The following is a 12,114-nucleotide window of genomic DNA, read 5'->3' as shown; positions in this document are numbered from 1 at the left end:
GGATTATGTTGATGTCAATGAGATTCACAGTTTTGGATGAGGGGGAAGGGGCATGGAGATGGTTAACTGCTGAAGTTAAAATTTATAGTCCTGAATTTGAAACTCATGATGTATTTTATTTGAACAAAAAATAAGTTTTTCTTAGCTCCAGCCACAGAAAAGTCCCAGGAACTATGAGTTAACCAGTAGTAATGAACCCCTTTGTCTCCCAGATTGTGGCCCTAAATATCACTAAAAGATACTACAGCTCTTTGAAGGAATGGATGATTTCAGGTCTAGGGCAGGAGATGTACAAGACAAATGTGGGCTTAGATCTAAATTTCACAAAACTGAGTGGGTTTCCCCACTGGCACCACTTTACTTAGCTTTGCTAGGACATACAGAATGGGAAGGACAGCATGGCAGCAGGACAGACTCAGGTGTGACAGACTCAGGTGTGACAGCTCAGGCGTGAAGAAATGAGACCAAATGAGTAGGTACAGTGATGAGGTGGTGCACAGCTTGGGGATCCTTGTTAAGACCGAGATCATCATTCCCCCAGTCGTATGAGTGCTGGCTGCTTACAGTTCACATCTGAATCTGTCTCTGGGGGTTGCTTTCAGTGGTGAGAAGCTGTCTGGCTCAGGATTATGCCCTTAAATTGGGACTTTAAAGGGCCATCCCAGCTACTGAGGAAGTCTGATTGGATTGGCTGAGGTTTACAGTTGCAACTATACTGTAGTTTAGCTTCCCCCCCCTCCCCCCCGCACAATCCTATCTCCCTCACTCCCCAAGAGCCCTCTCCAATAACTTCCTGTGCATAAATCTCCATGTCATAGTGTGTTTCTCAGGGAATCTGGCTCAAGTGAATGAGTATAGGAGCTATTCTGGTTTATAAGCTCCATTCCCCATATGAGCCGATATCTTTTATTTCCTCCAGTGGGAATAGCTTCCAGAAGTCCTAGAAAGGGACATGCCCAGTTATAAGAATGCACTACATTCAGAGGAGCTCAAACTGTGGATTCTTACTGGGTATTTATAGTTAATTCACAGTCCTCCCAGGACAGGTGTAGTTTACTAATTAGAGGTCATTTTTACCATAAGCAATGTTGCCTGGTAACATAGATGGCATCCCACCTTTATTAGGTTTCCAGGGGAACAGAGCTAGAAAGTTAACTCAAGGTCATTTTTCCATAGAGAAAGAGAATGAGTTTGTAAATTCTTTATTCACAGTTGAAAACCTGTAAGTTTATAAAGGTATCTGAAACAAAACAAAAATCCCAGTAATCCTCATTGAGACGATACTAGAAAACTAACTTGTTATTATGAAACTTGGTAAGTGAAGGGAAAGAAGAATTTATCCAGACTTGTTCTATGGATTGGGGCCTTACAATAATAAATGAGTTGATAATGGGAATTTTCTCTTTTTCAGAGTATCCCAGCTGAGAAATGAAGAATGATGAAATTAAGATATCATCCATTTACATTCATCTCCTACAGAAAAGACAAATCTAGGCAATATTATCAGTGGCTGCTAATAGCACCAGAGGAACAACCAGACATGGTATGTTCCTCATGGAAGTATGCAGCGTTGCCAATGAAATATTCTTGCAGAGTTCCAACCTGAATCTGATCAAGCTTCTAGATCTTCACTGGGGAGATGATAATGGGGTGAGGCAATTTGCAATTGCAAAATGCAGATTGTGGAAAATTGTACAGGACAAATGACCTTTTTTTTTTTTTAACAAAGATTTTGCAAGGGACACACACACATGCTTATGTACATACACAGAAATGTGAAGGGGAACATTTATACTCTAGAGAGACCTAAGAGACAAGAAATATATTAGCCAATTATAATTCTTGAAACTAAGATTCTGATTTGGGTGCACTATAAAAATATTTATTATTTATGATTCAATTGACAACTTGAACACTGCCTAAAGATTGGATGATAGGAAGAAATAATTATTATTTTTGGGGGGGGGTGGTAATGGTATCTTATGTTATTTAAGAGTCCTCAACTTTTAGAGATACAGGCAGAAATATTTGCAGATTATGTGATAAAATACCAGTTTTTCCTCCAAACAATCTTGACTGTGAATAATGGATTCAATGAAACCAGACTGGCTATGAGTTCATAGCCGCTGAAGCTGAGCATTAGGTTTAGGGGGGCTCATTATACTGTTTCTTTTACATGTTTGCGAATTCCATTATAACAAATAGAAACATATGTACATTTACTTTTTAATATAATAATCTCACTCCTGGGAATCTATCCATAGATGTTATCCATGTATGGATGTTTAATGTAGCAAAACTAACAAACAGAAAAAAAGATTCTGGAAATAAATTGAATACCCAACAGTGACATATGGTTGAATAAATTGTGATACTATGCAGTCATTAAAAGGAATAATTTAGAGGCAAACCAGTTCACCTTCGATGAGTTTTTAGGCATGTTGCTGAATGAGAAAAACAAGATGCACACATGAATATATGAGACCTTGTTTTAAAAAAAATAAAGGCAAAAACTCTACACAGGCACATTTGATATGTGTCTATGGGAGGGTGTCCATCAGGGTGTTAATATGGTTACTTGGGTTGAGGGGAGTGGGAAGGCGCTTTGGGTGGATGGTGGGGAGATGAGGCTGCTGAAAAGCTCTGAAAAGACAGAAGGCAGCCATGATGCGGCCCATGCTTTGCTGGCAGGGTGGGCTATTATGGCAGGAGCACAGGCCATGGGGCCAGGTGCAGTGCAGTTCAGCTTTGCCAATTGCCAGTGGTGTTGCAGTGGAGAGTTCACCGTGTTTAAGGAGCACCTGCTACGTGCCCAGCCTGGCCTGCATGCTTGTGACACAGGGATGATGATTCTGCTCCTTGCCCCTCTGAAGCTGCTATGCTAAAGAAGGAGGGGGAAAGATCAACATGTGTAGGTATTTTCCACACAGGGTGCTATGAGCATATTACTTAACTTTTATGAACTTCAGTTTCCTTATCCATAGAATGGGATTACACTGTGTGATCACAGGGCTACTATGAAGATCAAATATGTGCAATACAAATGTGAGTGCACCCTCTTGGGTCATGTTCCTCTCAACATGCTGTGATTGTTCCTACAATGGGAAGCAGTGAGAGTGGATAAGGTAAGCGACGGCTGTTGGTCAGGGAAGATAAGTTTGAGAGCTAAGACACACACAAGTAAGGTTAAATTTTATGATGGTTTCTGGGACACAGGGGAAAAGAGGTTAATGTATTTGTTTAATCATTCATTTGAAAGCATTTGCTTAATTTACTTACGTTAGACATCAGTGAACAAAATAGACCAAGATCTGTGCCCCTTCAGAGGTTATGATCCAGAAGGAGGAGATGGACAACAGACATTAAAAGGAGGAAACGATATTGTGTGATACATTTGAAAGTCCTGTGGGGAAAAAGAAAAGCAGAGCAAAGGGAGCTTACTCATTTCTAGAGCTGCTGTAACAAAGTATTACAGACTGGGTGGCCTAAGCAACAGAAATTTATTGGCTCACAGTTCTGGAGGCCAGAGGTCCAAGATCAAGGTGTTGCAAAGCCATGTTCCTTCCCTCTGAAGACTTCAGGAAGAATGTGTCCCAGGTGTCTCTCTTTGGGTGGTGACAGGATACCTTCAGTCCTCACATGGCATTCTCCCTGGGGCCATGTCTGACTCGGTGTCTGAATTTCGCTTTGTTATAAGGATACCAGTTCTGTTGGGTTAGGGACATACCCTACTCCAGTAGGACCTCATCTTAACTAATTACATTGACAGTGACTCTATTTCCAAATATGGTCACATTCAGAGCCACTGGGGGTTAGGACTTGTGTGTATGTATGAATTCACCCCAAGGGGGTGGATGAGCTGTGGTGTTAGATAGAGAAACTTGTTGAGAAAGGGACATTGGAGAGAAGGCTTGAAGGAGGCAGAGAGGGGGCTGTATGGTTATCTATTGAAGAGTGCCCTAGGCCAGGCCAGAAGTGCCATGACAGGAGCGTGCCTTGGGTTTTCCTGGAACAGCAGGAAGCCAGTGCAGTTGCAGCAGAGTGTGAGCGGGGTGAGCCAGGAGGTGAGGCCAGATAGCATCAGGCACAGGTCACACGGTTCTTGGAGGCCTGTGAAAGACTTTGGCTTTTACTCTGAGCACAATGATCGTAGGTTCTGGTCAGAGTGTCATGTTGACAGCACCCTGTGGATGGGTGGGAGGCAGGAAGTCACAGCTGGGATTCAAGTGGGAGATACTGAGATAGGAGAGAGCAATGTCCTGAGTAGATGAGTGGGGTTGAGATCTGGTGCACAAGAAAAGGGATTGGCGTGGTCACCAGGACTCAGCAAATATGTGCAATTTAAATGCTTTTCCCTTATTGTGTATTTAAAGGATCTAGCAAAATAAACAATGGACAGAAGATCCTCAATAAAGGTGAGCTTCTTCTTTGTGTGTGTGTATGTGTGTGTGTATGTGTGTATCAAGGATTTATTTATTTTTCTTTTTTTCTTTTTTCTTTTGCATCAAGGATTTTTTTATTTTTATTTTTTTAATAATACATTTATTTTTTATTGGTGTTCAATTTGCCAACATACAGAATAACACCCAGTGCTCATCCCGTCAAGTGCCCCCCTCAGTGTCTGCCACCCAGTCACCCCCACCCCGCCCTCCTCCTCTTCCACCACCCCAAGTTCGTTTCCCAGAGTTAGTAGTCTTCCATGTTCTGTCTCCCTTTCTGATATTTCCTACCCATTTCTTCTCCCTTCCCCTCTATTGTAAAGGTGAGCTTCTTTCCTCTACCTTCCATCCTAGAGTCTGGCCTCCTCTGTACCTGTGCTGCCATTCTCTGTTTTCAATCACTCATCTTAATCTCTATTGGCTCCCTAATCTGAAAAGAGGGCAAGTGCCATTGGCTTCAGGAAATGAATTGTAAATGATCTTCTGAGGACTCATAGGTGTTTGAGATAGTGCCTTGGTGTCTTTGAGGGTGAAAGAAATGATAAGTGGAGAAACTCCCAGGTATCTCTGCCTATTCCCCCTGCCCCTGCTCCATTCCCCCACTTTATCTAGAAAAACTCACTCTCTATGGTTTGTATACAGCATGCTGTATATGCTTGTTAAAGTCTTTTACTTAAAAAAAGAAGATTTCTGCTTTTTAAAAACGATCCATTTCTTAGAGCATTTTTTTCTGTCTGAGATATTTTAAAAACCTGTAACACCAAAGAAATGAATCTCTAATGGTAGAATTTTAGATCCTGGTTCTGCCTCTTTTGCTACAGACAGACTTTCTGACTTCATCGAATAATATGATGATGACATGACAACTAACATTTATTGAGAGCTAAACTTGTCCTTGTATAGGATCCTGCCTAGGAAATTGTAAAGAATGGTGCTATGGGATAGTCAAAGTCCTAGGTTCGTGAAGCCATAGATGGTTGGAGCTTGGAGAGCTCTTCATAATATTCTCATTGTAATCCTCTCATTTTATTAACAAGTAACTGAGAGAAATGTTGACTTGGTCAAGCACAGCTGGGTGTAAAGTCCAAGTGACCTATGTCCCAAGTCCTCAATTTTCTCATTACATCTGGCTAGAAGGCAGGTGTGTTCAGACTAGGAGAGGGAGTGCCATATTACAGCTGTTGAAACAAAGAGTAGACAAGAAATGTGTATTGAAGCCATTTGATGTGACATTTACTGTCTCTGGGAGTTCAGGTTTATAAGCTCCACCACATTTAAGAGCCTTTTAAAGTCTCTAATTGCTCATTTATCTGATGTTACGAAAACAGTCTCCACAGATACAGACTGACAGGTAAATAGCTTGTTGAGAATTTATTTAAAATGATAAACTAACATAATGCATCTTCTCTTGAGAGAATTATCAAAAGCACCACAGTTTGTGACAATATTTCCTTTGTAGTTATTATTGGCTGTGGCCTCCTAATTTTCTTGGGAAGCATTTCATTTCTTGATCCACGAACTACCACACTAAATAAACCTGGTAGTTTCCCATGGGGACAAGTAGATGAGAACACCTAGTGAAGAGTAAAGAAAACAGTTTGGGGGTTTCCCAGATCTGAATCCAGCCTCTGCCTCTTAGTTTTGTCTTACTTGGAATAAGCACTTTAGCTCTCCGTGCCTCAGTTTCCTCTTATATAAAATAGGAATTATAATAATGCCTGTGGGTGTTAGGATGGTTGCAGGAATAAAGTGAGTACAAGATGTAGAGCATCTTGTGTCATGTCTGTCTCGTGGCAGGTGCCAGGTGGTGGACATTCTGTTGGGAGGCAGGATAGAGCCATGCATTGCACTCTACGTGTGGTTCCCAGACCAGCAGCATCAGCCCATCCAGCTGGGAGCACACGGGGCTGGCTTTTGAGTCGGCCTGGTTGGGGTCAAGTTTCAGTACCGTTCCTTTTTTTTTTTTTAATTTTTTTTTAAAATTTTTATTTATTTATGATAGTCACAGAGAGACAGAGAGAGAGGCAGAGACATAGGCAGAGGGAGAAGCAGGCTCCATGCACCGGGAGCCCGATGTGGGATTCAATCCCGGGTCTCCAGGATCGTGCCCTGGGCCAAAGGCAGGCGCCAAACCGCTGCGCCACCCAGGGATCCCCTTCAGTACCGTTCCTAACTAGCTATGTAGTTTTGGATGAACCACTTCATTTCTCAGTTACTGTTTGCTCATCTGTGAAATCAGAAGGATGATGATAGGAGTTACCTACTTTATGGGCCATTTTACATATCATTGAGATGCTGCGGAATCTCCCACAATGTCTGGTGTGTGAGGAGTCACCATTATAATTTTCCAGAGACTGTCATCCAGAAGCAGCAAGCCTGTGGTAAACAAAACTAATGTGACGTTTTGGGATAAGGAAAGATACATTCCATTTATATTTTCAGTTACTAACACAGTACTGGGCAAAATGCTCTCCCGTGTATCTTCGAATTTTTCTCTGCATTTGTGTTTTCTCTTTTATTGATTCTTATTGTTATAATTTTGTGCTTTCCCTCTTTCATTCCTGATTAGGCTGCCCAATGATGTATTAGTTGTATTGATTTCTTCCCCAGAGAATTTGCTCTTAATTTAATTATACTATTTGTTGATCACAAATCCATTGTTTTTTGATTTTATGTTTTTATTGAATTCTTTTTTCCTTTATCTTTTAACTTTTTATGTTGAATGCTTTATTTAATTTATTTTTATTCTTGTTTGCTTAGTAACATGGGTGTTTGAGGTTGTAAATTTCCCTATGGGTACAATTTTGAGTGTATCCCAGTTCTAATTGGTAATGTTATTTTATTTTTTAGATATTTGACAATTGTAATTTATCTATTACCTTTGACCTAATAGTGAATTAGAATAGATGTTTTCCCCCCTAGTTTCCAAGTGTTCAGCCTTTCTATGTTTCTATTTGCTAATTATTTATTGTTTCATTGTCTTGCAATCTTTGAATGTAGTTGTCAGCTTTTTGGAATTATGCCTAAAAGATGATAATTTTTGTAAATGCACCATAGCAACCTAGAAAGACCTAATTTTAATTATATTTTCACATATTTTATATTCTTACTTATTTTCATATACTTTATCTGTCAGGGATCTAAAGAGGTGTATTAAAACCTTTTATTACTTTCATATTTTTGTCAGTTTCTCTTTGTGTTTCCTATGGTTTTACTTTACTGATGTTGATGCTTTGTTATATGATTCTTAATGGTTCATGACAGTATTATCTCCACTGTGGATTGCATCCTTCATCATTGTGAAGTGACTGCTTCTACCCCCACACAGTGCTTTTGACCTTGAATTCAACTTTATCTAATAACAGTGGTCACAATTCCTGCCTTGTCTCCATTCAGGCTTCTGTTCCAGGTTAAGAATCTGGTTTGGGGAAAGGAGTAGTGATACAGCTGCCCACCCTTCTCTCAACTCTGCCTACGTAGTTGTTTCCCTATATGGTGGAAACACAGCCCACAGGGGGCGCTGCTTCTCCCCTGGTTTACCTAAACTCTGTCTCCATCTCTTCTAGAAAACAGCCCTCTAGATCCCTCTTGCTGATGTTTTCAAATTTCCTAAGCACTGGGGATGCATCGGTGAGTAAGACACAGACCCTTGGTCTCAAAGCTCACTGTAGTGGAGACAGTCAAAGGGAGAAGTCACATTGCAGAATAGCACGAGTTACAACTAATGCTGCCTCTGTTCTACATAAGTGGATGGTGTTGTCCAGTCTTCTTGAGGAGGTGACATGGATCACATATAGTTTGAATAGGAGTTAGTAGGCAAATGGCAAGGAATTCATGGGGATTCGAGACAGAGAGGATGCAACGATCAAAGTCATGGAGATGGTATTTATATATTTATTTCACTAAGAAGGTAGTAGAATTTCAAAGAAGTAAGGTAATTAGCTCAAGGTAAAAGTAGATAACAGAATCAAGATTTGAATCCAGGTCTTTCTGACTCCAAAGTCTGTGCTCCGCCTTTCCCAGTATACCCCATTTCCCTACATTGGTGTCCTGTTTTCTTGTCTTCCTCATGCATTTATGTTCCTAGTTATCACACTTTCTTCTCTAATAACAAAGCTTTCACCCAGAGGAGCAAATGATAGACAACAGTTTAATGTCTGAGCCACTTTCTCTCCAAAGACATCTTTATCTTAATGAGATTAAAATCAAAAGCTAAAAGAATACAACTCCAGTAGTGGAATTCCATTCCTTGTATAGAGAAAGAAGTTTGGGATTGTGTAGGTGCATTGCCAATGCCTGAGAAGTTTCACCACTTGAGCTATACTCTCTGCATCCCTCTTTTCTTTCTTTCTTTCTTTTTTTCTTTGCTCACTGATTTCCAACTCCTTTGTATAAAGGAGTCTCTGACTCATCTCTTAAGTGACCAAAGGCACAAAGTTGCTGTGGACCTCCGGGAGGGAGGTGTTCACAGGGGACACAGGCTTCAGTGGTGAGAAAAAAACTTTGCTCAGTTTGCAGTTTTCTAAATCCATTCCTGCCCATGTCAAGTTCTTCCTTCAATTCTCTTCTCGAGTCCTGTGCCTTCCCTGTCCGAAAAGAATTTCGAGTTGCTGAGAATGCTTACCTTGCTAATGTCAAGAGGAAGCCGGCTTCTTCCTGCCATGGACCTCAGGCTTTTATGAGTTCCTTCCATAAATTCATGTTGCCCATTTCAGCTCTCATTCTCACATCCCTGTGATGTGGAAGGCACTCCGAGGCTCTGATTGTTCACTGCTCCAGGGGTGCATCTGCAATGTACAGGTGGGGATGGGAGGGGCCTCCCCTTAGGTTTGTCTGTTCCCTGTTTTGGGAGACAGGTGGCCTTGCCCAGAGATGGTCAGTGAGAACCTTCTTGCTCACTGCCACTTTATTCTATGGCTCAGCCTTTAGTGAGTTCTGTTCATTCATCATTGGTAGGCAGTTGCATATTTACCCTAGAGCTTCCAAGTTCCAATGATTGTTGCTTTGAAACTTAGAGGTTCTCTAACACTTGACATGAATTATTTCTGACAGAATTATTCTTTCCATGTCCAGGCAGTCCAACACACACACACACACACACACACACACACACATCATCTTGGAAAGCTAGAGTGTGGCCAGGATGTGCTAGCTGCTTTAGGAAATGTAGAAATATAGGCTCTTTATCCCATCACTCAGTTTACACTTTTAGCTACACTGAAAGTATTTTTTAAACCTAACAGCAGGGTGTAAGGTGGGGCATTCAGGATTTTTGTTTGTTTATTTTTTTAAAAAAGATTATTTTTGAGAGAGAGCAAGAACAAAGGCATGGGGAGGGGCAGAGAGAGAAGAATCCCAAGCAGACTCTGTGCTGAGTGCAGAGCCAAATGCTGGGCTCGATCCCAGGACCCTGAGATTATGACCTGGGTTTAAATTAAAAGTCAGGTGCTCAACCAACTGAGGCATCCAAATGCCCCTGATTTGGTTTTGAAGTAAAATAATGTTGTGTCAAAACTTGCTTAAGCAGAAAACAATTTGGGGGGGGGGCTCATTTAACAGAAGCAATCCAGTTATAGTTTCAGACACAGCTGAATTTAAGGACTCAAACAGTTTCTTTCCACATCTCAACCCTGCCTTTTTCTGCCTTGACTGTAGTTTCAGGTTTTACATGGTAACATGGTAATGGCAACAAATCTCAAACTCTTCCCTTCTTACAGCTTAAATCCAGAGATGAAAATGCTTCTCTTTGTCCCAGAAACACCAGGGAAGGCTTATTGCATTTTTATTGGCTCAGGTTGGGTCATGTCACCATTCCTAAGGCAATGGCCACAGCCATGGAAATGCAGTGTGCTGTTTGGCTTAGACTCAACTTATGCATTCATCCCCAGAGCTGGGCATGGGCTGAACCCACTCAGAGGACTTGGTCTCAGTGTGGAAGAGGGTAGTTCTCCAGAGGAAGGCAGGGTTTAGGAGCAGAGTGGCAAGTGGATGGTTCAGGGGCAGAAGCTGTAGGTGTTCGCCACACCTAATCTGGCAAACTTTTTTGAACTTCTAGACCTAAACCAGATTGATAGAAGTAATATGATGCCAGGGTCACTTCTGGAACATATCTTTTTGTGCAATGACGAGCCTGTCACAGAACATCAGGGATTTATGGTCACTGAACTGCTCCCTCAATCCCTGTGGTCTTTATAATCATTTGGTAATATCTCCCGGAGGAAACCAGCAGAGTATAAACAGTGTCTCACCCAGTCTATGTATTGTTGGCAATTTTAAAAGACATTGTTTTGAAAACCTATTTATTATATGTGCAGAGAACTTATAAATTGCTTTCAACACTTCCCAGGGAAGTGTGAAGTGCTCTGAAGGCTGCCAATAAAATGCCAAGTCAGCCCATTGACAGAAGAAGGAAGAGAAACCTTTGGAAAAGACATTATTGCTTCCCATTAGCTTACTTTCCATCTGAATCTGTGCAGCTGACCTGAGGAAGGAGGTAGGAGAGGATAAAGGCATGAAATGCTGAGTAGGCTCTTCACTAATGGTTTCAGTGGGAGAGATGCAACCTTCATCATTGTAATTCTAAGGGAAACACCCATAGCTTCAAAGATGTTGGAATCTTTCTTCTTGTGGAGCAAGACTTTATAGTGTGAAAAAGAGACCTCAGCATAAATCTCTTTGGGCATCTTTTATTAACAGACTCAGGCTAACTAAATGATTCCCCAAAAGCTCATCAAATTTCCAAGAAGGCAAGCAAACTTATTAATCATGAAATATTAATTATTATTATTGCACATATTTTAGAGTGAACATAGAACAGTGAATTTGTTCCAGGACAGTGATCTGATAGTGTTGGGGAGAGAAAGCTGTGCTGCATAGACCAGAAAGCAGGGCAATGGAGGAATGGATATTGGAGAGTAAAAGCCATTCAATCCATGAACTCCCATGAAAAACTTCTATTCCAGCAGATGTAGGGTCTAACTGCAGGTATCACAAACAACACAGTGCATGTTTCTCCTTGTCCTTGGATTTGCATAAGAGTTTCTTTCTGGTGAGTAGTAAGGTATGGGGATGCTTCTTGTCAATCATATCTGCTGTGTGCCCCATCAACACAGCAACATCAGTTATTTTATGGGTTTATAGGACATAAGGTCAATGTACAAACATAAATTATATCTACATACACTATTTTTTTTTAAATTTTTATTTATTTATGATAGTCACACAGAGAGAGAGAAAGATAGAGAGGCAGAGACATAGGCAGAGAGAGAAGCAGGCTCCATGCACTGGGAGCCCGACGTGGGATTCGATCCCGGGTCTCCAGGATCGCGCCCTGGGCCAAAGGCAGGCGCCAAACCGCTGCGCCACCCAGGGATCCCTCTACATACACTATTAACAAAAACATCAGACTTGAAATTAATAATGCCATTTAAAATAACATCAAAAATATAAAATAATTTAGGGAAAATATGAAATATTTAGGGAAAACATTTTAAAAATACACACAAAATCTGTATATACTGAATATATTTTTAGTATACTGAAAAATATTTGCTGAGAAAAAATTTTAAAGGCTTGAATGACTTACAGTTTATGGTTCCATAGTCAGGAGCTTGTAGGCCTCCACTCTGTCCTAACTAATAGATAAAAAGCTGAGTGATAAAAAAAAATCAATAAT

This window comes from Vulpes vulpes, chromosome 11 (genome assembly GCF_048418805.1).
Source record: "Vulpes vulpes isolate BD-2025 chromosome 11, VulVul3, whole genome shotgun sequence".
Taxonomy (NCBI): Eukaryota; Metazoa; Chordata; class Mammalia; order Carnivora; family Canidae; genus Vulpes; species Vulpes vulpes.
This window is presented reverse-complemented; position numbering follows the sequence as displayed.